Source organism: Rhinolophus sinicus, chromosome 4 (genome assembly GCF_057876585.1).
Source record: "Rhinolophus sinicus isolate RSI-liver-muscle chromosome 4, RSI-T2T, whole genome shotgun sequence".
NCBI lineage: Eukaryota > Metazoa > Chordata > Mammalia > Chiroptera > Rhinolophidae > Rhinolophus > Rhinolophus sinicus.
This window is the reverse complement of record NC_142504.1, coordinates 55,329,223-55,353,813: the sequence shown is the minus strand read 5'-3', so window position 1 is coordinate 55,353,813 and position 24,591 is coordinate 55,329,223.

Genomic DNA, 24,591 nt, shown 5'->3' with positions numbered 1-24,591 from the left:
GTTGAAAGGGATGTTTCTTGCTTCTCACAGTCCACTGGCCAGAACTGGTCACATGGCCCTAACTTAAATACTATGTCTATGGTTTAATTTGCTGGCATTGCAGAAGTGCCTGAGCAAGAAGTCTCGAGGACCCAGTGGCTGGCTAAGGTCAGCTAGGGCGGCAGCTGAAGGAATAATAAGGTGGATAGGAGATTAGAGAGCAGACATTTAAAGCAAATAAACAGAAGCATCCATTCATGTACCCAAAGCAAGGGGGACCAGAAGTATGGGAGCTTGGACATAGAGACAATTTTCAGATTAAGGTAAAAACGACTTCAGTTCTGTTTTACCTCTTTCACAGACCACATTTTCTGTCTGATGGTGTAAAGTTTAAAATTTTTCATCAATGTTCCCCCATCTGGGCTATGTACCTGTGTCTACAATTGCCTGATGGGCTTGTTTGCTTTAATGTCATAATGTTACCTTAAACTAACATGCTTAAAACTGAATTTAGTCTCTCACTCTTCACAGTGACTCTTTTTTTTTCATTTTACTTTATTTTATTTTTATTAGTTTCAGGTATATAAAACAACATAATGATTAGATAGTTATATACCTCACAAATTGATAACCCCGATAAATCTGACACTGTACACAGCTATTACAATATAATTGACTATATTCCCTCACAGTGATCCTTTTCCAACTGTCTTATTTGCTGGGGACACCATGTCCTACTCATTTAGGCTTAAAACTTAGACAGCTGTTTGACTAATTCCCCTCATTTTCCCTGTCAGTGAGTTATTCTCCATGTCCTTTTCTGTTCTTGGTTCATTTGGTTGTTGTGTTTTAAAATATGCAACATGTCCTGAATTTGTCCCTTTACTCTCATCATCTTAGACCTGGGCCTCATCATATTAGTTATAGGTCATTCCAGAAACCTTGCAGAGTTCAGTTCCAGTCTGTCTTACACACCATTGTCAGATTAACCTTCATTCTATTCTGCACTCATTTTCAAAACCCTTCAATGCTCCCTGTTTTTTTCCCCCACATTAAATCTACATTCAAACTCTGTGATTATTTTGCTGAACACTGCCTAGTGAACCTACTTTCCTAACGGGTACTACGCATACCTCTTACATTGCTTTCTTAATGTATTCATCTTTGGATATCTCACAGCAATTAGAAATGTGTTTGGTATATAGTAAGGCCTTAACAAATATTTTGCTAGTCAACAAAGAGTAGATGTTCAATAAATAAATATTGGATTTAGGAAGGAAGGGGTGGGGATAAAATGCTGATGGGATTGATATCCTGAGATATGGAATATTCCAATATCCTTTTATATTTGAATGATGCTGACTGAAAATCAGTATGATAAAGAAACACCTGCTGAAACATTATTTCATTTAATACTTTTAAGTAGTTACTATTCATGGTAAATTTTTAATTGTCCTGATATATTTATCAATCTATGTGAAGCTACTGACAAATATATGCACACATACATCTATTCTATCACCCAAATTTAATGTTTTAAATATTTAATAACACTGTGATTAACATTTCATATGGTAATTCCCTTCTCTATGCCAAATAAAATACCACAGCACATTTTTTTCCTTGTAAATTTTGGGACACATCAAGGGAGCATTGGTGTTTCTATCCTTCATGTCCCCTCATGGATCCTCTTTCCCCAACCTTGTCCCCATCATTAATGTATCTATCCATTCCATTTCGTTTAAAAAAAAATATTTGTTTATTTTTTCAGCTACACTTGACATTCGATATTATTTTGTATTAGTTTCCTGTGTACAGCACAATGGTCAGACATTTATATAATTTATGCAGTGATCCCCCTGATAGTCTAGTACCCTTCCGATGCCATACCTAATTATTACAACATTATTGACTCTATTCCCTGTGCTGTCCTTTGCATCCTCGTGACTATTTTGTAACTGCCAATTTGTATTTCTTAATCCCTTCATTAAGTGTAGCATCCATTGTACTTCTTACCAATATATATAATTTTTTTAAAACAACCCCAATAAATTTAATAAAATAAAATTAAAAAAACAACAACAAAAAACACAATTTTATCCACTACCTCTGCTCTTTCCTTTATATAATTATGAGAACAATTTAATTGACTGATAGGATGGGGAGTAGCCTATAATCCTGTCAAGTAAACAACAAATACAATGACCTGAGAGGTGAACTTTTCCATCCAGGGCAGAGCCTGAGCCTTGAGTTTGGAGGCAGCCTAGCTGTGGGAGAATTTCAGCAACACTTTACCATAACCATGTGGCCTTGGGCATGTTACTTATCTGTGTCATACTCTCCTTACCTAAAAAATGAAGACAATAATAATTTCTGCCTTATATGGTTGTTTTAAGGTTTGAATCTGGCCATTCACAAAAAATAATGAGCATAGTATCAAACACGTGTATTGAGAGGGTCCTCAGTGTCATCTTATCTTTATATTATTGAAGCATTGACAATATAAATGACCACTTTAGTCAATATTATGCTGTTTAAAATTCAGAGAAACCATAGCAAATCAGGCCTCTTAAATAACACAGTGTTAGACAACATCCTAGGTTCTGGGTTGATTGACTTATACGTACAATAATCTATAAATGAACGTATTAAAGACAGGAATATAGAGCATTATCAACATGGAGTAATATGTTCCAAAAACCAATCCTGATTTGTGCTCTCTGTTAAACAAACAAAGAAACAAACAAACGGCCCCTGATAAAATAAATGTGGGAAAAGCTACAGATTTTTCTTCCTCTCATATATACACAGTACTCATTAGCATATCAACAGCTCTGATAAGTCTTTACAGGGGAGAAATATTTCTAGGTGTTTTAACAAAGAGTTTCTCAAATTATTTCTTCATGGAATCTGAGGACAAGGGTATTTGTTTGCGCTTAGATATATCTGAATCACAAGCTCATTGTCAAGGAGAAAAACGTCCAAACTGAGAATGTTTATAGGAGTTTATTGAGCTAAACTGATGATGATTGTCAGGAAACAAGATCTCAAATGATCCAGAGGATGACAGTTTTTCACTTTTCTTTTATGCATTTGAAATTAAAGAGGGAATGTTAAGAAGACTACATGAAAGTGGGCGAAAGCAAGGCGGGCGTTAGATTACTGGAGAGTTAACAAGATTATGTGCTCTCTTGAGGGTGGTGACACTTATTTCAATGGTGTGTTAACCTAGATGCATACGATGGACAGGGCTCCCTTAAAGCAAAAAAACAACATTTTACTAAAGAAGTTATATGTCTGGGACGTGACTACCCACCATGACCTGCCCAGTTAGGAATTCATGACCAGATCACCCTGTGAGGTTACCTTCCTTTCTGGGGAACCCCTTTTTCATCCACAACAAAGTGGGTGCTCCATAAATATTGTTGAATGTCTTCAGGAGGAATATGGTAGGAGAGTGCTTAGGAAATGGAAGTATGTTTGTGCTGACTTTGATTTTTCTCTAGAAACCAAAGCTTTAAAAATGAATTAAATTTCTCACCAAGCCCCACATTATTAGTTTGGTGCAAAAGTGATTGCGGTTTAAAAGGTTAAAAGTAATTGCGAAAACTCCAATTACGTTTGCACAAACCTAATAGTAAGATGTTTGGAAGAACATATTCAAAATCAATAGTGAACGTTCCCTGGCATGCAGGAATGGGGGCCCTTTGATTCGAAGGAGCTGATTGTCTTTTGAAGATAGTTAGCAGGCAAGTTCTGAAAGACCAATGCCCATAAGAAAAATTCCAAAAATCTTCTCCAGCCTTTTGCTGGCAAGAAACGGTGTAATCTGAAGTGTTGAGGAATCTAAACAGAACAATAGCAGCAACTGACCAATTCATTTTTTTTCTTGTGATGGATACTGGACTGACAGCTTCCCCACAAACCTCTGCCAGATGGCATGATAGAGGGAAACCCCTCCAAAGACAATAAATAAGTGCCACAAGAAAAGATTTCAGCGCTGCAGCAGCAGACTTTTGCTTATGCACAATCACATTGCAACAGCTACAGCAAAATCCTTGCTTATAAAATTACTTTGGCTGCTTCACTATGTAAAATGTGAAAAGGAAACAAGTCATTTTCCTGATACATGAGCTCACTGCTTATCTAAAATCAGTTACACGCTGCAAAACACCCTCTTTCACCCCCTGCCTAGTGACTCCCATTAGTTCAGAATGTAATTTCACAGCTAGCGCTTGGGGAACTTTCTGGAAGCATTTTAGGCTGAAATAGTGAAGTAGAGGGTGGCATGGGTCTGGTTAATTTCAGAATATTGAAGTGTTGGAATTACAATGTGATGACAGTATTCATCAGAAGGATTTATTTCTTTGGGCCTGTGGCCTAATGAATTGGAAAATATTTTCCTATGTCTTCTCCTTCAGCTCTAAATTAAAGTGACACATTTTATTAAAAAATGTCATTTTTACATATTAATGTATGAATTATGGTATGGCACATATGACAATAATGTCATCTGGGTGAAACATTCTAGTGATCTCTCACATTGATTTTCATTTCACTTAGAAGTGAGAAGATAGAATGAAAAAGTATCTATGGAAAGCTTTATTATGTGTGTATGTTATCCAAATACACTGTGTAAATGTGCAGGGCTTTTATGTGGCGGTTCATATATATATCTGCCTAGGCCTTCTGCGTGGGAATGTAATTGCATGAATCTGTATGACACTGGAGGGCAAAGAGAGAAGACGAGTAAAGTAAATTCTGTTTCATTCTCAGTTCAGGGTCATAGCAATAAAAGCATATAAGATGGGACAGTTACTGGATATTGCAGGACAACTGACTGTGCAAACCTGAGTTAATCTGGGGTAAGTTTTAACCAAAGAATGGTGCTGAAAAGGTTTTCCACGTTTCACTCTCAGATACATTTGGGAACTCTGCTACAGGCCATTTTCAGCACACCATGTCAGAATGACATCGCTGAAGTGTCTACACACATTTGCAATTAAAAGATCCTATCAATAGAATGAGTCACTCTTACTGGATAAACAAAGCTAGAAATATTGAGGCAAATATGAACTGGAAGTTACCTGCTAGGGCTAACCAAATTCTCTTTGCATTAAAAACACAAGAAGTGAAAGGTAGAAAGTATGTCCTAAGAAGAGACAACTCTTGATGGATACAAACATTTAATTATAGGTGTATCTACATATATACCTGTGATCTGAGTTAACTCTCTATATATCTACATCTAAATATCTATATGTCTATGTCCATTTTGATAGACTTCACTGTTTCTGCCATTAACAAATAATTTGCACATACATCAAGAATATGGTTGTTATAAAAAGGAGATAATAAGGTTATCTTTAAAGAACCTATTAAGATCATATATCACAAGTATCAGTGATATCAATTTTATGAATAATAACATCAAATATAAGTGATTGACTGAACAATGATTTGGATCACTGCAATTTAATTTGTTCCAACAGTCTAATTCATGACTGTAAACCAGATTGCCTAGATTTTGGAATTAACTGAAGTTTCATCCTTGGCCCTACCTTCTTCAAGCGTGATATATTCCTTATGGGTGACCTCATTCACTATATCATCTTTGACTGGTATGTACACGCCATTGACTCCTAATTCTACATCCATAATTCCTCTCTATTTCTGGGTCCTTACCTTCATTGCACATATACACTGGACATAAGTTTTATCATCTGAAACTCAGCTTAGCACCTGAATCTCAACAAGTCCAATAAAACTCTCCCCACGCTGCCAGATTTGGCTTTCCTCTAATCTGTTCTTCTGGTAGTATCTATGTAGTTAACAGCATTTATATTTTCACAGCTTGCAAAACTACCATCCCTGAGTCAGCCCCACATCCAATGGCTCACTAAGATCTATAATTCTACCTCCTGAAACTATCAAGTGCATTTTCTTTTCTGCATCCTGCTTCCAGTGCCTTAGTTCAGCAATACTTTATTTTATCTAGAATGCTGCAATAGACCTCTTTGCCTTACTATTTCTACTTGCTACTATATTAATCTGTACTTTAACTTCCTTCAAATATTATCTCCCCCAAAACACAAATCTAATCTTGTCACATCCTTGCTTAAAATTTGGTAGAAACCTGTTGCATATCATTTGCAATCTATCCAGCACATTCTTTTTCAGTGCTCCCACCTCCCTCTCCCTCACAAGCACCATGTGCTCCATTCCCTCTGAAATGTTTGGCCCTTCAAACTTCCTAGCATTACACATGTTGATTTCTCTGCTTGCAATTAGTGCCTTTTCCCTTGTTTGTCGATTGGAGGATTTTTCCTCCACCCAATGTAAAAGCTATCTCCTCTGTGCAGTCTTCCTAGGCTCTTCTACATAGAGTTAACCACTCCTTCTCCTGGGCTCCCCATTGCACTGAATTGTCCTAAGTAAATGGTTTAGAGGAGTATCAGTAATGCCTATCCCAGTGCCTGGTACTCAGTAGGTGTTTGACAGATGTCTGTTGAGTGAAGAAATGATCACCTGGATGACTTTTTAGCTCCTCTGCAACTTTGAGATGATAAAGAAGATGAGGAAGAATATAATGTGCATTAAAACATAACACTTTTCAGATTAAGAAAGTCATAGCCAGCTTATTGTCCAGGTTGCATTTTGTGTTCTAAATGATAAATCAATTCCCTAAAGTCATCATTTTGTGAATTATTAACAAGATACATCATTCTAAGGTCTTGAGTTGAAAGCCTCATGACATGTTTTTAAATTCACAACATTCAATTTTCAAGAAATAGTCTACTCAACGATCAAATTGTATTTAATGTACCAGATCTTGAAGTCTGTTGGGATTTCAAAACTCTTAAAATTTATAATGTGTTTGGGTTCTGTTTTATGATATATAATAACAAGGTATGTACTTAATAACAGGATAAAAACTGGAATGAATTAATCTCTATAAAAGGAATTTTTAGAAAAACATTACAAAACTACTCTTTTCACTTCTTTACATTTATTTCCACCTGTTATGAGAAATAATTTCTTTTTATGAGTGTCATAATTTAAAAAACACAAATAAATACCTAAAGGCTGATAATGAAGCAGAAGGAATTGCAAAACTCTAACATTTATTACAATTAGTATACCAGTAACCTAAGAAAATGTTACAATTGATTGTCTTATTTTCAATATGTTATAGAAAGCACAACTGGTAAGTGGGTTCTACAGTGAAATAGCCCTGTCTTTGCCTAGAGGGCTTTTAAGATCCAACAGAACCAAGAGTATCAATAGTTCAGAAGCACAGAGTTTGGATTACCCCACAGGTGTCTTTGTGATTTGAATGGAATTTCCACTTGGTTCTTGTGTATTAGAGACAGATAGAAATCTCTCATAACCATCTTAACTTCAGTTCTATTTATCTAATAATATCCTTAACCATTTAATGGAGAGCAGTATGACCAGTCCAGGTGTCCTGTAATTATGTAGAGAAGAGAACGTTGAGATGAGCAATTCTAAGCTCTGTCAGGTAGAATGGATGTTTGGACATTGGAAATAATTCCATTACTTCTTTTTCATTAAATCATAATAGTTCCATAATAGTTCTAGTTAATAGTATTCCCTCATGTAATTTCCCTTCTATCTCTCTCTCTCTCTCTCTCTCTCTCTCTCTCTCTCTCTCTCTCTCTCTCCTCTCTCTCTCTCTCTCTCTCTCTCTCTCTCTTAAAGATTTTATTGTGGAAGGAAAACAGGAGTTTATTGGGGAAGTGTAGTTCCAGGATTTTTCAAAGTCAAGTTGTTGTCCTTTCAATCTTAGTTGTGGAGGGCGCAGCTCAGCTCCAGATCCAGTTGCCATTGTTAGTTGTAGGGGGCGTAGCCCACCATCCCTTGCAGGAGTCAAGGAATTGAACTGGCAACCTTGTGGTTGAGAGCCCACTGGCCCATGTGGGAATCAAACTGGCAGCCTTTGGCACTAGGAGCACGGAGCTGGGCCGGCATTCCCTTCTATCTCTCTTGAAAGTGATAATACTGATCTTTCTTTAAAAAAGTTGTGTTCATTTTCATCAAATGGTGATTCGTGGTAAAAAAGAAAACTTGTTTCCTTACTTTGGTTACTTTTCATGTGCTTTTCATATTCTTTCTCAGCCTTGTATTTAAAGTCTTACTGTTCTGAAGTCTTCTCAACTCTGACATGCTCAAGTAGCCAAGTGACTTCTATTCTAAAGTATTCACCATGAATATATCTGCTCCTGTCTTGCCTGTCCCTTTTGACCTTCACAGTTCTCTGCTTCTGGAGCCTATACTCCAATTCTAGAAATTTCTTGAGAGGTAGCCTAAGCTGCATTTCTCTCCAATTAGTTTTATTCCTCCACCACCATTCCTTATTAACATGACTTCTGAAGATCTTATTGGTACTAGCACCTGAGAACATTTTTCCATCCTCTTTCTGACATCTCTGCTGTCTTTCACACAATGAACTAATAACCTCCTCTTCGAGGCTCTTTGCTCTAAAAATTCCAAATAGATCATTATCCTCAAACACCTCCAACAACAAGTGTTTATCAAGGTCCCATCTGGAACAACTTAGTCTTCTCAGAATACATATCACAATATCTATCTATCTATCTATCTATCTATCTATCTATCTATCTATCTATCATCTATCTAGATCATCTATATCTCCAGGTGGACAGTGTTTTTATATATGAAAATTGAAAACAAATCATGTTTATTAGGTGTCCCAACTATAAGGGCAGGCTTGGATAAATTAATTCACATGTTGGTTTAAAACAAATGATGGGGTCATTGTTATTTTTTACACAGTTATTTAGTTTTCTACAAAAAACTCGTGGTATTTTTTTCAATTTAAAAATACAAACAGCAGCCAACTAACATTTATTGAGACTTTATCATGTGCTATATTACTTGCTAGATGCTTTACTTTGCATTGTTTATTCTTCATAATAACTGTGATATGGCTGTTATATTTCCCATTGTTCAGTTGGTAAAAGTAATAGTGAGAGTTTAGATAATGTGTCTAAGTCCATAGACCAACTAAGTGAGAACTGAGATTTCAATCCCATTCAGTCTGACTCCAAAATATGTGTTTTAAATCACCTCAGTCATTAACATTCTTCCGGTTGGTAGAGAGCTACTCAGGGCTCTTTAGTTGACAGTACCAAAGCCAGTCAGTCTACGAAGATGACCAGGCATGGATTTATTCTAAGTTCTCAAAACAATTGTTTTTAAAAAATTCTATATATAATGGGAATGCCTTCTTATTTACAATTTTAAATATTAGCTGTACATTGATAACCCACTGTTTTAATCACCTCCTGTTCTCCCTGTTGATGAGAGAGTGATTCTCAGCCCCAAGCTCTGGGATGGCCAAACACATGACACCTGGCACTGGGTGGATGAGGTGGACAGCAGTTGATTAGTCACATTAGGCTCACTCACAATCCAGGAAAGGGGGACACTGCACACCACACAGGGCCACATGAGGGAAGCACTCAGGGACAGAGTGAGCCAACAGGGATTGTGAGAGGCAGGCTTTGTAGCATCAGGAGGGGGAGGTGCCGGATGTGACCAACTTCTTTGAATTTGGAAAGGAACCTTCTTCTTAGGGTAAGGTAGGAACTATGCCCGGTCCACTTGATAAAGACCATAGTTTGACTAGAGGACCTTATCCGTGGGAGCAAGAGAGGGAAAAGGAATTTGCAGTGAGGCTAGATGATATTTCCTGGTCTCACCAGATATGAAGGCAGCACATAGTATTGGGACTTAATTTTAGTCTTATATCAGACCTACAAATGCTCACCAGCTATGCATCTTCACTTGCAGAATTGAGGATTTGGAATACTATGTGTGGAAAAGTATTAAACATCAACGATGTGGCAAGATATGAAGGGAAAGAGTCCATGGATGGTTTCTACTACTTGTTCTGAAAATAACCAGTCACATGACTTGGGGGGACTTCATTTAACATCTTATGGCTAATTCCTCTTTAAAACGACTATAATATTACTAGGTAGAAAATAGTTTTAACTGAATAAGAGCAGCCACCAGAAGGAGGGAGGGAGTGCCCAATGGCCTTCTGGCAAGAGTCTTTCTTCCCTATCCATACTCCCTAATGCAGAATTTCCCAAGTATGTTCCATGGTGTCCTAGTCATGTTGGATGCTTTCTGGGGAAAAAAAGAATTATGGGGTCATAAGTTTGGGAAACTGCATATTTATCTTTTACAGAGTCACAATACGTACGAAGTAATCTATGGAAAAGTTCTAAGAAAGCTGACTATAATGAAACCTGACAGTTTAACCAGAGATCACTGTACATTTTTTACCATGAATCTTTTATGTTATTTTGTTTGGAACTTCTACTGATATCAATGGGATTGATGTTCTGCAGAACGATAAACGCCTTTTGGAGATGGAGCTGAGTAGCCTTGGTTGGATAGAGGTAAGTGCCAAGGGGACATGGGCAGGTCATCCACAGTGTCTGCTATACCACACATTTCCCCCCAATTGGCCAGATACAGCATGTGCTCCCCTTAATCCTCTGCTGTCTGAGGAATGACCCATCATCCAGCTCAAGGTTCAGCCTTGAGCCATTTACATGGAGATCACTGGTCTATCGAAAGGGCTGAACAGAGTAGTGTAAAAGCTGTAAATGGCTTAATTATCTTCTGTCACTGTCTTCAAATTCTTCTCATCAATGTCCCTTCCACATAGATTTGGCAGCATTATAAGAAGATACTGACACTCAACAGTTACTTTCAGGTTTTACAAAATCCAGTACAAACTAAAGTTTTATAAGTTAATCTTATGTTCAATTTAAAACTTCACCCCTCTCCATAGTTTAGGCTTGACTTGAGACTCTCTTTACCTGAAGTAAGTGGAGGAGACAAAATCTTCCTTTTGTTTTCTTCACTTCCATTTCTGCTTTCTGGCTCCTTCAGGGTAGAGAAAGGGGGAGAGAAAGTGGGAGTTTAGAGTGAATGGAGCAAAGGGCTTTATTCTTACCTGGTGCTATCTGAATTCCTCTCTCAGCCATTCACTGCCCATTGTATTTGTGACACTATCTTTTATAGGGACTTTTTGGTAGGTTTCTCTGAGTGGCCCTTTCCTCTATTCACACATGCTCAGTTGCTGGTGACTTCTGCAGTCATGTCCTCTTTAGGCCATCATTGTTTTTATTCCTCTTGTAGCAGCAAAAAGCCCTCTTGAGCATTTTTCAAGATAACTTGAGACTACACCTGCTCTATTCAGGGGAAGTCTCACATGTTTGCACCCCACCAAACTCTGCTATCCACTGCTCTTGTGAATGTCATAACCCACTGCTGACTCAGATTCTGTAAAGGGGAGTCCAGTCTTTATTCTCACATACAGCCCAGTATGTGGGGGCACAAACCCGTCTTTCTGTAATCTTTCTTACTCTACTCTGGCTGGAGACCAGAAGGCATCTGTGTTCAGCAAGTATCCAGCCTTCAGAGAGACACAAACCCTCCCTATCCCAGACCACCCAGTGACTGCAAAAGCACCTTCAGGAGCCCCACACTTGGATTACAGAGGAGGTAGGTAGGAGGGAGAAGCAAAATGTCACAATCCTCTGCAGTCTTTTGGATTTTCTTCAAAGAAATGGCTTCTCCTCTCTACTGAAACCCTACTGCTCTATTTTATAGACTACTCTTGTGTTTTAGGGTGGTTTAGATACCCTGGGAAGTTAGCGCTGTGGGGAGTATCTAATCTAGTTCCTCCCTTTGGAAGGCAGAGGCAACTAAAAAGCCATTAGGCTACACTTGAGGCTTTAGTTAAAACTCATGGACAGGAAGAAACTTTGCATCCATTACCTGTTGCCATGCCTAGGAGCCAGACCCCTGTTACTTGGTTTTCTGCACCACCGTTTTGTGATTCACTGGCCTCACTAGCTGATTGAAATGGGACTAGGCATCATGTGAAGAGCTGATGTTTGCTCTCACACACCCTTTCTTCTTTCCTTCTCCAAATGGCTCAGAGCAGAACTGTAAGCTGATGATTCATAGTTTCAGGGAAAAAAGAGGCAATTCTAAGTCAGCAAAGTAAAAATCCACTGGCAGAGATTCCATAGCTGATGGCCAGCTAAGAACTTCTTTTCCTCAGATGATGTGTGCTCTTTATTGTCATGAAAATCTCAATGTTAGGCAGTTGCTAGGAAAATCTAGAGAGCACTAATGTACATCAGGAATAACAATAAATATGATAATTGAACTGTCATAGAGTGAGAGAAAGAACGTGACAGGAGTCATTTTTATCTTAGGAATTCCAGGCACCATAGAGTTTCCCTGGAAGATCTGACCAAGACTGTGATCCTTGAGGTCAAGGTCACTCCTGCCTTCTACAGGCCAGTATCGCCAGCACCTGGCCAGGGGTTGGGCACAGAGAAGGTGCTCAATAAATACTCTGTGGTGAATAAGCAATTTGTTCCTTGGTGTAGTTTCAAAAGAAATATATTAGGAGATTTTGGTCGTTACACTGGAGATCTTTTATGAAGAAAACAATGAGCTGTGTAAAATGTAGATCTTCCTTTCCTTTTTTTCATTTATTACTATGTAAAAGATTGCTCACATATTTATACCAAATATGTTGAAAGGCCTTGAAACATAAGAGGGAAAAGTAAATTTCTGCCTCAAGGACCTTATATTTTAGAGGGAAGGCAAACAAACAACTACAATGTGAAAACATTACTATTACAATGGGAGGGAGAAGGCATTGCATATGTTTCAGAGAGGAATACCATTTAAACTGAGATATAAATGCTGAGGCAGAGTTCACAGGCTATTAGTTGGGAGGAGGGGCAGCAAATGCCCCTCCCAAAATAAACTTGGGGGAGCCCAGCATTTTAAATGCTGCGGGAGCCTAATGGTAAAGAATTGCAAAGAAGGTTCCTAGACAAACGTTGACTGGGGCCTTGTCAATCACTTCTCTGATGAAAACAATTACATATTTTTATTCAAAGACATCCCTTGCTAACTGAGGTTTAAGATGCAGAAGAAAGAATACCTATCATCAAATGTTTAGGGAGAAAAACAATTGTCCCAACCCTAGCCTCTTGATCATGTTCTTAGGCTTACCACTTAGCTCAGAAACCACAGCATGCAGGAAATTCAGTGGAGGGGATGCAGCCCAGCCTCCAATTCCAGCAGGAGCTGATCTAAGAGTCCTTGGCTGCCACCCTGACCAGGATCTGACATTATAACAAAATTTCGGAAGGACGTTACAACTCAGACAAGAGAGAAAACGTTTCTGTGTCTGGGTTTTAAACACAATTCCAACCCTTTGAAGTCAGAGTTACGTTTTGTCTTTTAGCTTTGGCCAACTTTTTGGTCCAACAATCAAATTAAAAAAAAAAAAAAGCATAATTTGAAAAGTTTAACAGACTGAAAGGTCAAACAGGCCGCCTCTTGGACCAAAAATTTGTCGTGCACATGGTAGTTGGATGGATTAGTTTTAAATTAATCAAAAGAACATAGATTATAATTATTTTATTTCTATCAAATACTCATGTATCTAAAATCAAAGGAAAATTTTTTTTTGTATTTGATTTTGCCAAGCCCCAAGTATTTACACGTGACTTTGACAGCTACATTCTCCAAACCAAAAGTCATGGACAGCCATTCTAAATAGTCTGTCATGGTAAGTGAAACTCGAGTGTTGTGGCATGGTTTTCCCAACTCTGAGGAGAATCTAAATCCTCATGTGCATCTTGCGATGGGAACCATGCACACACTGAAGAGGAACCCCAGAGCTCCGGGTGACTTAGCCGGAGCTTCCATTCCCTCCAGTTGGCAAAAACACTGCAATTCATGAGCTAGCAAAAGTCAGCTAAAGAATAAAGACTGTTTTCTCGCAATCAAATCCAAACCCTTAATAAATAAAAATATTCCCCAAAGCTGAGAGCTGTAATTGTTAACATGGAATTGGTAAAAGCTATTTTATTTTATTTTATTTTATTTTATTTTATTATTTTATTTTATTTTATTTATTTTATTAAGTTCCAGTTAATATGTTGACTGGCCTATGAAAACTGTACCATAACTTACTGATTAGGTCTCAATTTATCTGCTCACTCAGCCCTCCTGATCTTGGTCACTCTTCTATCAGATACTTTCCTAACATACATCATAATTGTACAATCTATAACATTCTAAGCACTATAGTATAAATATTAATAGATAAGACAAAAAGAAAATCTTAAAGGTCAAAAACGCTGAGTATGATGAGGGAAATAACGAAAAAAGATCTGCTGTGAGAAGGCAACTATATATTATAATGATTTGGCTTCAGGATTTTTATTTTCTCACTTTTGCTTGTAGCTAGTAAAACAGAAATATGAATAATCTCAAAGCCTTTCAGATTTTTAGGATATGTTAACAGTCTCCAACGAATTAGAAAGGAATATAGCAAAGCACCTTAAGCAAAGGCTCCAGGATGCAAGGAATGGATTTAAATCTAGGCTCCTGTTGGTTGTGTGCTTTTGAGCAGATTGCTGAATTTGTTATGGATTTTTAGTTTAATTGTATCGTGGTCTGAAAGCATACTTAGTATGTCTATTGTTCTTTTAAATTTGCTGAGATGTGTGTTATGGTACAGAATGTGGTCTGTATTGGTGAATGTTTTATGTGAGCTTGAGAAGAATGTGTATGCTGCTGTTGTTGGATGAAGTAGTCAATAGATTTCAATTATATTCATTTGATTGATGGTGTGGTAAAGTTCAAATATGTTCTTGCTGATTTCCTGCCTGCTGGATCTGTCCACTTCTGGTAGAGGGGTATTGAAGACTCCAACTGTAATTTTTCATTCATCTAGTTTTCCTTGCAGTTCTACCACTTTTTGTCTTATGTATGTTGATGCTCTGTTATTAGGAGCATACATGTTAAGAATTGTTATGTCAGAATTGGGTGATGAACACACAATGGGATTTATGGATGATGTAATACAGAATTGTACACCTGAAATCTATGTAATTTTACTAACAATTGTCACCCCAATAAATTTAATAAAAAAAAAAAAAAAAGAATTGTTATGTCTTCTTGGAGGATCGATCCTTTTATATAATGCTGCTCTTACCATGGGTAATTTCCCTTGCTCTGAAATGTGTTTCGGCTGAAATAAAAATGTCCACTCCAGCTTTCTTTTGATTAATGTTAGCTTAGTACACCTTTCTCTATATCTTTAAATTTTAACCTATCTGTGTCTTTATATTTGAAGTGGGTTTCTTGTAGATAAACTATAGTTGCATTTGGGGTTTGGTCCCATTCTAAAAGTCTCTGTCTCTTAATCGATCTATTTAGATCATTGATGTTTAAAGTAATCATTGATATAGTTGGATTCATATCTACCATTTCGTTATAATTTTCTATTTGTTGCTTTATACTTTATTTATTTTATTTTGTTGTCCACTCTCTTTTTTTGTACCTTCTGTGCTTTTAATTGAGTATTTTGGATGTTTTATTTTCTCTTCTCTCTGCATATATTTATACTTTTTAAAAACTTATTTTTAGGTATTACTAGAATTTACAATATACATTTACAACTAATTCAAGCCTACTTTAAAATAATGGTTTCACAGATTTAACAAGTACCTTATAACAGAGTGTTTCATGTTCTTCTAATCCATCCCTTATTTTTCTTAGTAATTTTTTTATTTTTTAATTACTGTTGACAACATAATGATTAGACATTTATACAACTTATGAAATGATTACCCACATAAATCTAGTACACATCTGACACCATACATAGTTATTACAATATTAATGACTATATTTCCTATTCTGTACTTTACATTCTCATTTTTTATCTACCAATTTGTACCCCTTAATTCCTTCTCCTATTTCACCCATCCTCTCAAACCCCTCCCTTCTGTCAACCATCAAAATGTTCTCTGTATCTATGACTTTGTTTCTACCCTGTTTGTTCATTTATTTTGTTTTTTAGATTCCCCATGTAAGTGAAATCATATTATATTTATCTTTCTCTGTCCAACCTATTTCACTTAGCATAATACCCTCTAGGTCCATCCATGTTGTCACAAATGGTAAGATTTCATTCTTTTTTACGGCCTCTAATATTCCATTGTAAATATGTACCACTGCTTCTTTATCCAGTCATCTATTGATGGGCACTTAGAATGTTGCAAAGAACATAGGGGTGCATATATCTTTTCAAATTAGAGTTTTGGATTTCTTTGGATAAATAACCAGAAGTGGAATTGCTGGGTTGTCTTTGTCTCTTGTCATAGCCTTTGTTTTAAAGTCTATTTTGCCTGGTATAACTATTGCTAGCCAAGCTTTGTTTTTCATTTCCTCTTGCATGCAGTGTCTTTTTCCACCCCTTTACTTTCTGTCTGTGTGTGTCTTTTGATCTGAAATGGGTCTCTTGTAGGCAGCATATGTGTGGGTTTTGTTTTCTTATCCATTCACCCTCCCTGTTTTCTCAATTATAACATTTAATCCACTTAAATTTTAAATAATTATTTACAAGTGTGTAGCTATTGCCATTTTATTATTTATTTTTTTGATATTTTTTTGTCTTAAAAATTTCCTTAAGATTCCTTATAACAATGGTTTTATGGTGATGAACTCCTTTAGCTTTTTCATGTCTGGGAAGCTCTTTATCTGTCCTTTGATTCTAAATGATAGCTTTGCTGGGTAGAGTAATCTTTGACTGTAGGTCCTTGTTTTTCATCACTTTGAATATTTTGTGCCAATCCCTTCTGGCCTGCAAAGTTTCTGTTGAGAAATCAACTGACAGTCTTATGGGACCTCTTTTGTAGGTAACTAACTGCTTTTCTCTTGCTGTTTTTAAGATTCTCTCTTTGTCTTTAACTTTTGGCATTGTTCTTATGATGTGTGTTGGTGTGGACCTCTTTGGGTTCATCCTGTTTGGGACTTTCTGCTCGTCCTGGGATTTCCTTTACCAGGCTAGGGAAGTTTTCCATCACTATTTCTTCAAATAGGTTTTTAGTCCTTGCTTTCCCTCTTCTCCTTCTGGTATCCCTATGATGCAACTGTTGGTACACTTAATGTTGTCCCAGAGGCCCCTTAAACTATCCTCATTTATTGGATTCTTTTTTGTTTTTGCTGTTCTGATTAGGTGTTGTTTTGCTACCTTATCCTCTAAATTGCTGCTTCGTTCCTCTGCTTCATCTAATCTATCGTCAATACCTTTTACTGTATTTTTGATATCAGTTATTGTATTCTACATTTATGACTGACTCTTTTGTTTTCAATCTCAATTTTTATATTTCTATGTCTTTGTTGAACTTCTCACTGATATTGTTGAGCATTCTTATAACCAATGTTTTGAACTCTGCATCTGTCAGTTTGCTTGTCTCCATTTCATTTAATTCTTTTTCAGGAAATTTCTTCTATTCTTTCATTTGGGACATGTTCCTTTGTATTCTCATTTTGGCTGCCTCTCTGTGTTTGTTTCTATGTATTAAGTACAGTTGCTACATCTCTCAGTCTTGGTAGAGTGAGCTTATGTATTAGGTGTCCTGTGAGGTCCAGTGGCCCAGTCTCCCTGGTCACTTGAGCCAGGTGCTGCAGGTGTGTCCCTTGCGTAGGTTGTGTGTACCCTCCTATTGTAGTTGAGCATTGATTGCTGTTGACACATCAATGGGAGGGGTAGAGCCTCAGGTTGATTTGTTGTGAGGACTGGCAGTGACTACAGTGGAGGAGCTGTTGTACAGGAGCTGACAAAGCAGGATTCGCTTTAGTGGGGCTCTGATGCCTGCCCAGTCAGCCCTTTGGGTGTGTCATTTTTGGAGGTGCTTGGGTGGTGCTCTGGTGTGGTGTGAAGCTAGATACCAGATGTGTTGGTTCTTGGGCCTCTTGGGAGTGCCTCCCTGTGCCTTGCTCAGGGCCACTTGGTATGAGATACAAAATGCATCTGCAGATGGTTGTCACTTGCGCTGGACTTGGAAGTTCCTGGGAGAGGTTAAGCTGCAAACTGAGTTTGGCTGTTGCTAGTGCTGGGCTTGGGGCTGCTTAACAAGAGGCATAGGAAACACAGACCAGATGTTGCTTTTTTGGGGTTTGTGAACCTTTGAGAGATTTTAGAAAAGTTCACAACATGAGCCAAAACAAGCCATTCATGTGGAGAAGCCACTGGAAGCAGCTTGGGTGGGCCTGCCAGTTGGGTGGGGTGGGATCTCAGGAAATCACAGGGCCAGGCTAATGATGTTAGCTCAGTTGATGGAGACTCAGATATGGCACCCGGCTGTTCATGTAGTCTGGGTGGATGGAGGGCTCAACAAAGGAACAATGGCTTCTGCTGGCACTTCTTCCTGGGACAAAGTTGCCTCTCAAGCCCTCACTCTGAATCCAAATAATTCAATTCCTTCCCTTATGTCCCTGATGCCTTTCAAGCTGCTGCCCCAGTGCTGGAGCTTAGAGCAAGCGAATCTGTCAGTGAGTAAATCTATGCATGGGCCCTTTAAGAGGAATGCCTGGGACTCCAGCATCCCTTTGTCTCACTCAGCCACAATCTCAACTGGTTTTCACAGCCAGAAATTATGGGAACTTCTATTCCCAGCACTGGAACCCTGGACTGGGGAGCTGGGTGTGGATCTGGGACCCTTCACTCCTCAGGGGGGATTTCCATAGCTGAGATATCCCTCTTGATTTTTAACTAACCCATTCTGCATCTCTGCCCCTCATATCTGTCTCCATGTGGCTTATTTGGTATATCCTTTTTTTATAGGGCTTTTGTTCAGCTAGACTTCCATTGATTCTTAATGATGGTTGCTCTGTAGTTTTGTTGTAATTTTGATGTGGTCATGGGAGGAGTCCTGCATGGTGTTTACCTACTCTGTCATCTTGACTGGATCCATCCATTCCTTATAACATTCCTGTCACTCATTTCACTTATCCCTAAGCTGTAATCACTGAATACATTGTTCATTGTTACTATTATAATTAGAACAAACTGTGATCTGTTTGATCGATTAAGAATAGGAAAAATAAAACATTTATTTTGTATTCATTTATTCCTTACATAATACTCTTTTTTTTTCTGTATGCATATCTAAGTTTTGACCTCTCTCATTTTCTTTTTCTCTGCAGAACTATTTTTAACATTTTTTGCAAGGCAGGTTTACTGCCAACAAATTCTCTCCATTTTTGTTTGTCTGAGTCTTATTTTTCCTTCACTTTTGAAGGACAATATAACTTGATATAAAATTCTAGGTTGGTGGATTTATCCTTTTGACACTAAATATTTAACTCTCTTATTGCTTTCATGGTGTCTGAAAAGAAGTCCATTGTGGTTTTTACCTTTGTTCCCTTATAGGTAAGGTGTTTTTCCCCACTGGCTTATCTCAGGATTTTCTCTTTATCTTTGATTATTGGCTGTTAAATATGTTATATCTAGATGTAAATTTTGGCATTTAGCTTGCTTGAGTTCTCTAATCCTTCTTTTGGTAATTCTGGTACATATGTTACAGTTTTTCGCAATTGTCTCACAGTATTTGGATATTCTCCTTTTTTCTTTTTACTTTTTGTTTTGCCTCTATATTTTTGGAAGTTTTTATTTATCTCTCTTTAAGCTCATGATTATTTCGTTGGCAGAATCTATTCTATGATGCACCCATCAAACGCATTTTTTATTTCTGTTGGTGTTTATGAGTTCTTGCATTTCCTTATCGTTCATTCTTAGAGTTTAAATCTCTCTGCCCATTTATTTTTGCATATTGTCTACTTTTTCCATCAGCATCCTTAGCATGTTAATCATAGTTGTTTTAAATTCCCAGTTTGACATTTCTAACATTTATACCATATACAAGGTATGACAATTATGTTTGCAAACTCATCCTAGAAAAAGTGCTACATACCTCATTGCTGAATATCACTCTGCTCACCTTTGAAGTACTCCCCTTGGGAAGTTATTCACTGATGCCAGCGCTTAATCCATCCTTCAAAACAATTTTGGAACTGTTTCTGGAATGGCCATTAGAGCTGTCACCGTATTACCCTTGATGTACTGAATGTCATCAAAATGTCTTTCTTTTAATATTTCTTTTATATTTGGGTAAAGAAAGAAGTCATTGGGAGCTAGATCAGGTGCATAGGGAGGGTGTTCCAATACAGTTATTTGTTTACTGACTAAAAACTCCCTCACAGACAGTACCGTGTGAGCTTGTACATTGTCATGATGCAAGAGCCATGAATTATTGGTGAAAAGTTCAGGTTGTTTTCGTCTAACTTTTTCACACAACATTTTCAGCATTTCCAAATAGTAAACATGGTTAACTGTTTGCCTAGTTGGTACAAATTTGTAATGAAAAATCCCTCTGATATCAAAAAATGTTGGGAACACTGTTGCAACAAGTTCGTGCAGTTAATTGAGTCTTGTTCTGATGCCTGTTCTGTCTCCTCAGACTGTATTTGTTACCTGTTAGTCTTGTGATTTTTTGTTGGACGTTAGATATGACATACTGTGTGAAAGGAACAATGTACATAGTCTTTTAGTATGAGATTTTATGGTTATCTGGTTATAAGCTATCCTGTGTCTATTATTTGCTCTACCTGCACATGTCAGAGACTAAAATGTCCATTGTTGTTCATTGTTCCCTATCCCCTATTGTTTTTGAGTTTTCCTAGAGACTTCATAGGTAAGGTCTGAGATATGATGTTCTTTCAGTTATTATCCCCTGAAGTGGTGGTAAAGTTTGTGGGAAGGAGAAGAAGTCTATAGCCCTTTGATTTGGTCTCAGAATTTTATTGAGCCTGTGTCACTGGACTGCGATTTTCACAAGCTCTTCTCAATTTTGTTTTGTTTTTCCCACTTAGGTGAGACAGGAAGTCTAGAGGGAATCAGGATAAGTACTTCTCTTCTCCTAGGTCAGTTAGTTTCTGGTAAAACTTCAGTGGACTGGGGTGTGGTAAAATATTTAAGTCCTGACGGCAGGGGTTTTTGAGGACAACAGAACACTTGGGGAATATTTTGAAAAGGCTACTTTTCCCCTCTGTCTGCTAAAAACATTGGGGATTCTTCTCTGATTTTAACTAGTGTAATCTGGTAGAGGTCCTCAAGCTAAAATTCATGATAGTGGGGATTCCCTTAAGACTAGTCCCCTTCTTGCAATTTTTTTAAATTAAATTTATTGGGGTGACAATTGTTAGTAAAATTACATAGATTTCAGGTGTACAATTCTGTATTACATCATCTATAAATCCCATTGTGTGTTCATCACTTCATCACCCAGAGTCAGTTCTCCTTCCATCACCATACATTTGATCCCACTTACCCTCATCTCCCAGCCCCCACCCCCCACCCCCCTTACCCTCTGGTAACCACTAAACTATTGTCTGTGTCTATGAGTTTCTGTTTCTCATTTGTTTGCCTTGTTCTTTTGATGGTTTTGGTTTATATACCACATATCAGTGAAATCACATGGTTCTCTGCTTTTTCTGTCTGACTTATTTCACTCAGCATTATACTCTCAAGATCCATCCATGTTGTCACAAATGTTCCTATATCATTTTTTCTTACTGCTGAATAGTATTCCATTGTGTATATATACCACAACTTCTTTATCCATTCATCTATCGAAGGACATTTTGGTTGTTTCCATGTCTTAGCCACTGTAAACAAAGCTGCAGTTAACATTGGAGCACACGTGTCTTTAGCTATAAATGTTTTCAAATTTTTTGGATAGATACACAGGAGAGGGATTGCTGGGTCATATGGTAATTCTATTCGTAATTTTTTGAGGAACCTCCACACTGCCTTCCATAACGGCTGCACCAGTCTGCATTCCCACCAACAGTGTATGAGGGTTCCTTTTTCTCCACAGCCACTCCAACACTTGTTACTATTTGTCTTGTTGATGATAGCCATTCTGACTGGGGTGAGGTGATATCTCATCGTGGTTTTGATTTGCATTTCTCTGATGATTAGTGATGTTGAGCATTTTTTCATATGTCTATTGGCCATTTGTATGTCCTCTTTGGAGAAATGTCTCTTCAAGTCCTCTGCCCATTTTTCAATTGGGTTGTTTGGTTTTTTGTTGTTGAGTTGCATGAGTTCCTTGTATATTCTGGATACTAGCCCCTTATCGGAGGCACTGTTTGCAAAACTCTTCTCCCATTCAGTTGGTGGCCTCTTTATTTTGTCGATGGTTTCTTTTGCTGTGCAGAAGCTTTTAAGTTTCATATAGTCCCATTCGTTTATTTTAGCTTTTACTTCCATTGCCTTTGGAGTCAAATTCATAGTATGCTCTTTGAACCCAAGGTCCATAAGTTTAGTACCTATGTTTTCTTCTATGCAGTTTATTGTGTCAGGTCTTATGCTTAAGTCTTTGATCCATTTTGAATTAACTTTGGTACATGGTGACAAATAGCAGTCCAGTTTCATTCTTTTGCACGTGGCTATCCAATTCTCCCAGCACCATTTATTGAAGAGGCTGTCTTTGCTCCATTGTATGTTTTTAGTTTCTTTGTCAAAAATTATGTGTCCATATTTATGTGGTTTGATTTCTGGGTTCTCAATTCCATTCCATTGGTCTATGCGTCTGTTTTTCTGCCAATACCATGCTGTTTTGATTATTGTAGCCTTGAAGTACAAGCCATAGTCAGGAAGTGTGATACCTCCATTATTGTTCTTTTTACTTAACATTGCTTTGGCTATTCGGGGTCTTTTGTGGTTCCAAACAAATCTGATGATTTTTTTGTGCTATTTCTTTAAAATATGCCATTGGGATTTTGATGGGGATTGCATTGAATCTGTATATTGCTTTGGGTAATATGGCCATTTTAACTATGTTGATTTTTCCAATCCATGAGCATGGAATGTCTTTCCATTTCTTTGTGTCTTCTTCAATTTCTTTCAAAAATGTCTTATAGTTTTCAGCATATAGGTCTTTCAAGTCCTTGGTTAAGTTTATTCCTAGGTATTTTATTCTTTTTGCTGCAATTGCAAAAGGTATTGTTTTTTGTATTTCTTTTTCTGAGATTTCATTGTTAGTATATAGGAAGGCAATGGACTTTTGTGCGTTGATTTTGTAGCCAGCAACTTTACTGTATTCGTTGATTGTTTCTAATAACTTTTTGGTGGAGTCTTTAGGGGTTTCTATAGATAGCATCATGTCATCTACAAAGAGTGATAATTTAACTTCTTCATTCCCAATTTGGATGCCTTTTATTTCTTTCTCTTGCCTGATTGCTCTGGCGAGGACTTCCAACACTATGTTGAAAAGCTGAGGTGATAGGGGACAGCCCTGTCGTGTTCCTGAACGTAGAGCATGTGGCTTCAGTTTTTCACCATTAATTATGAGATTAGCAGAGGGCTTGTCATATATGGCCTTTATTATGTTAAGGTATTTTCTTTCTATACCTATTTTATTAAGTGTTTTAATCATAAATGGATGTTGTATCTTATCAAATGCTTCTTCTGCATCAATTGATATAATCATATGATTTTTGTCCTTTATTTTGTTTATGTGATGTATCACATTGATGGATTTGCGTATGTTGAACCATCCTTGTGCCCCGGGGATGAACCCCACTTGGTCGTGATGAATAATCTTTTTAATGCATTGTTGTATTCGATTTGCTAGAATTTTACTTAGGATTTTTGCATCGGTATTCATCAGAGATATTGGTCTGTAGTTTTCTTTTTTTGTGTTGTCCTTCCAGGTTTTGGTATCAGGGTAATGTTAGCCTCATAAAATGAGTTAGGGAATATTGTCTCTTCTTCAATTTTTTGGAAGAGTTTGAGCAGGATTGGTATTAGATCCTCTTTGAAAGTTTGGTAGAATTCACTAGTGAAGCCATCTGGTCCCGGACTTTTGCTTTTGGGAAGGTTTTGGATGACTAATTCAATTTCATTACTGGTGATCGGTCTGTTTAGATTTTCCAGTTATTTTTTTTAAATTTATTTTTATTTTTATTTTTTTTATTAAATTTATTGGAGTGACAATTGTTAGTAAAATTACATACATTTCAGGTGTACAATTCTGTATTACATCATCTGTAAATTCCATTGTGTGTTCATCACCCAGAGTCAGTTCTCCTTCCATCACCATATATTCGATCCCCCTTACCCTCATCTCCCACCCCCATCCCCCACCATGGTTGAGCCTTGGAAGGCTATATGTTTCTAAGAACTTGTCCATTTTTTCTAGGTTGTTGAATTTGGTGGCATATAGTCCTTCATAGTATTCTTGGATGATCCTTTGTATTTCTGTGGTGTCTGTGATAACTTCCCCTTTTTTGTTTCTGATTTTATTAATTAGTGTCTTCTCTCTTTTTATCTTAGTGAGTCTATACAAGGGTTTGTCAATTTTGTTAATCTTTTCAAAGAACCAGCTCTTTGCCACGTTAATTTTTTCTATTGTCTTTTTGTTCTCTATTTCATTTAGTTCTGCTCTAATTTTTGTTATTTCCTTTCTTCTGCTGACCTTGGGTTTTACTTGTTCTTCTTTTCCTAGTTCTTTAAGGTGTAACATGAGGTTATTTATTTGGGAGTTTTCTTGTTTCTTGAGATAGGCCTGTAATGAGATAAATTTCCCTCTTAAAACTGCTTTCGCTGCATCCCAGAAATTTTGGTAGGATGCATTTTCATTGTCATTTGTT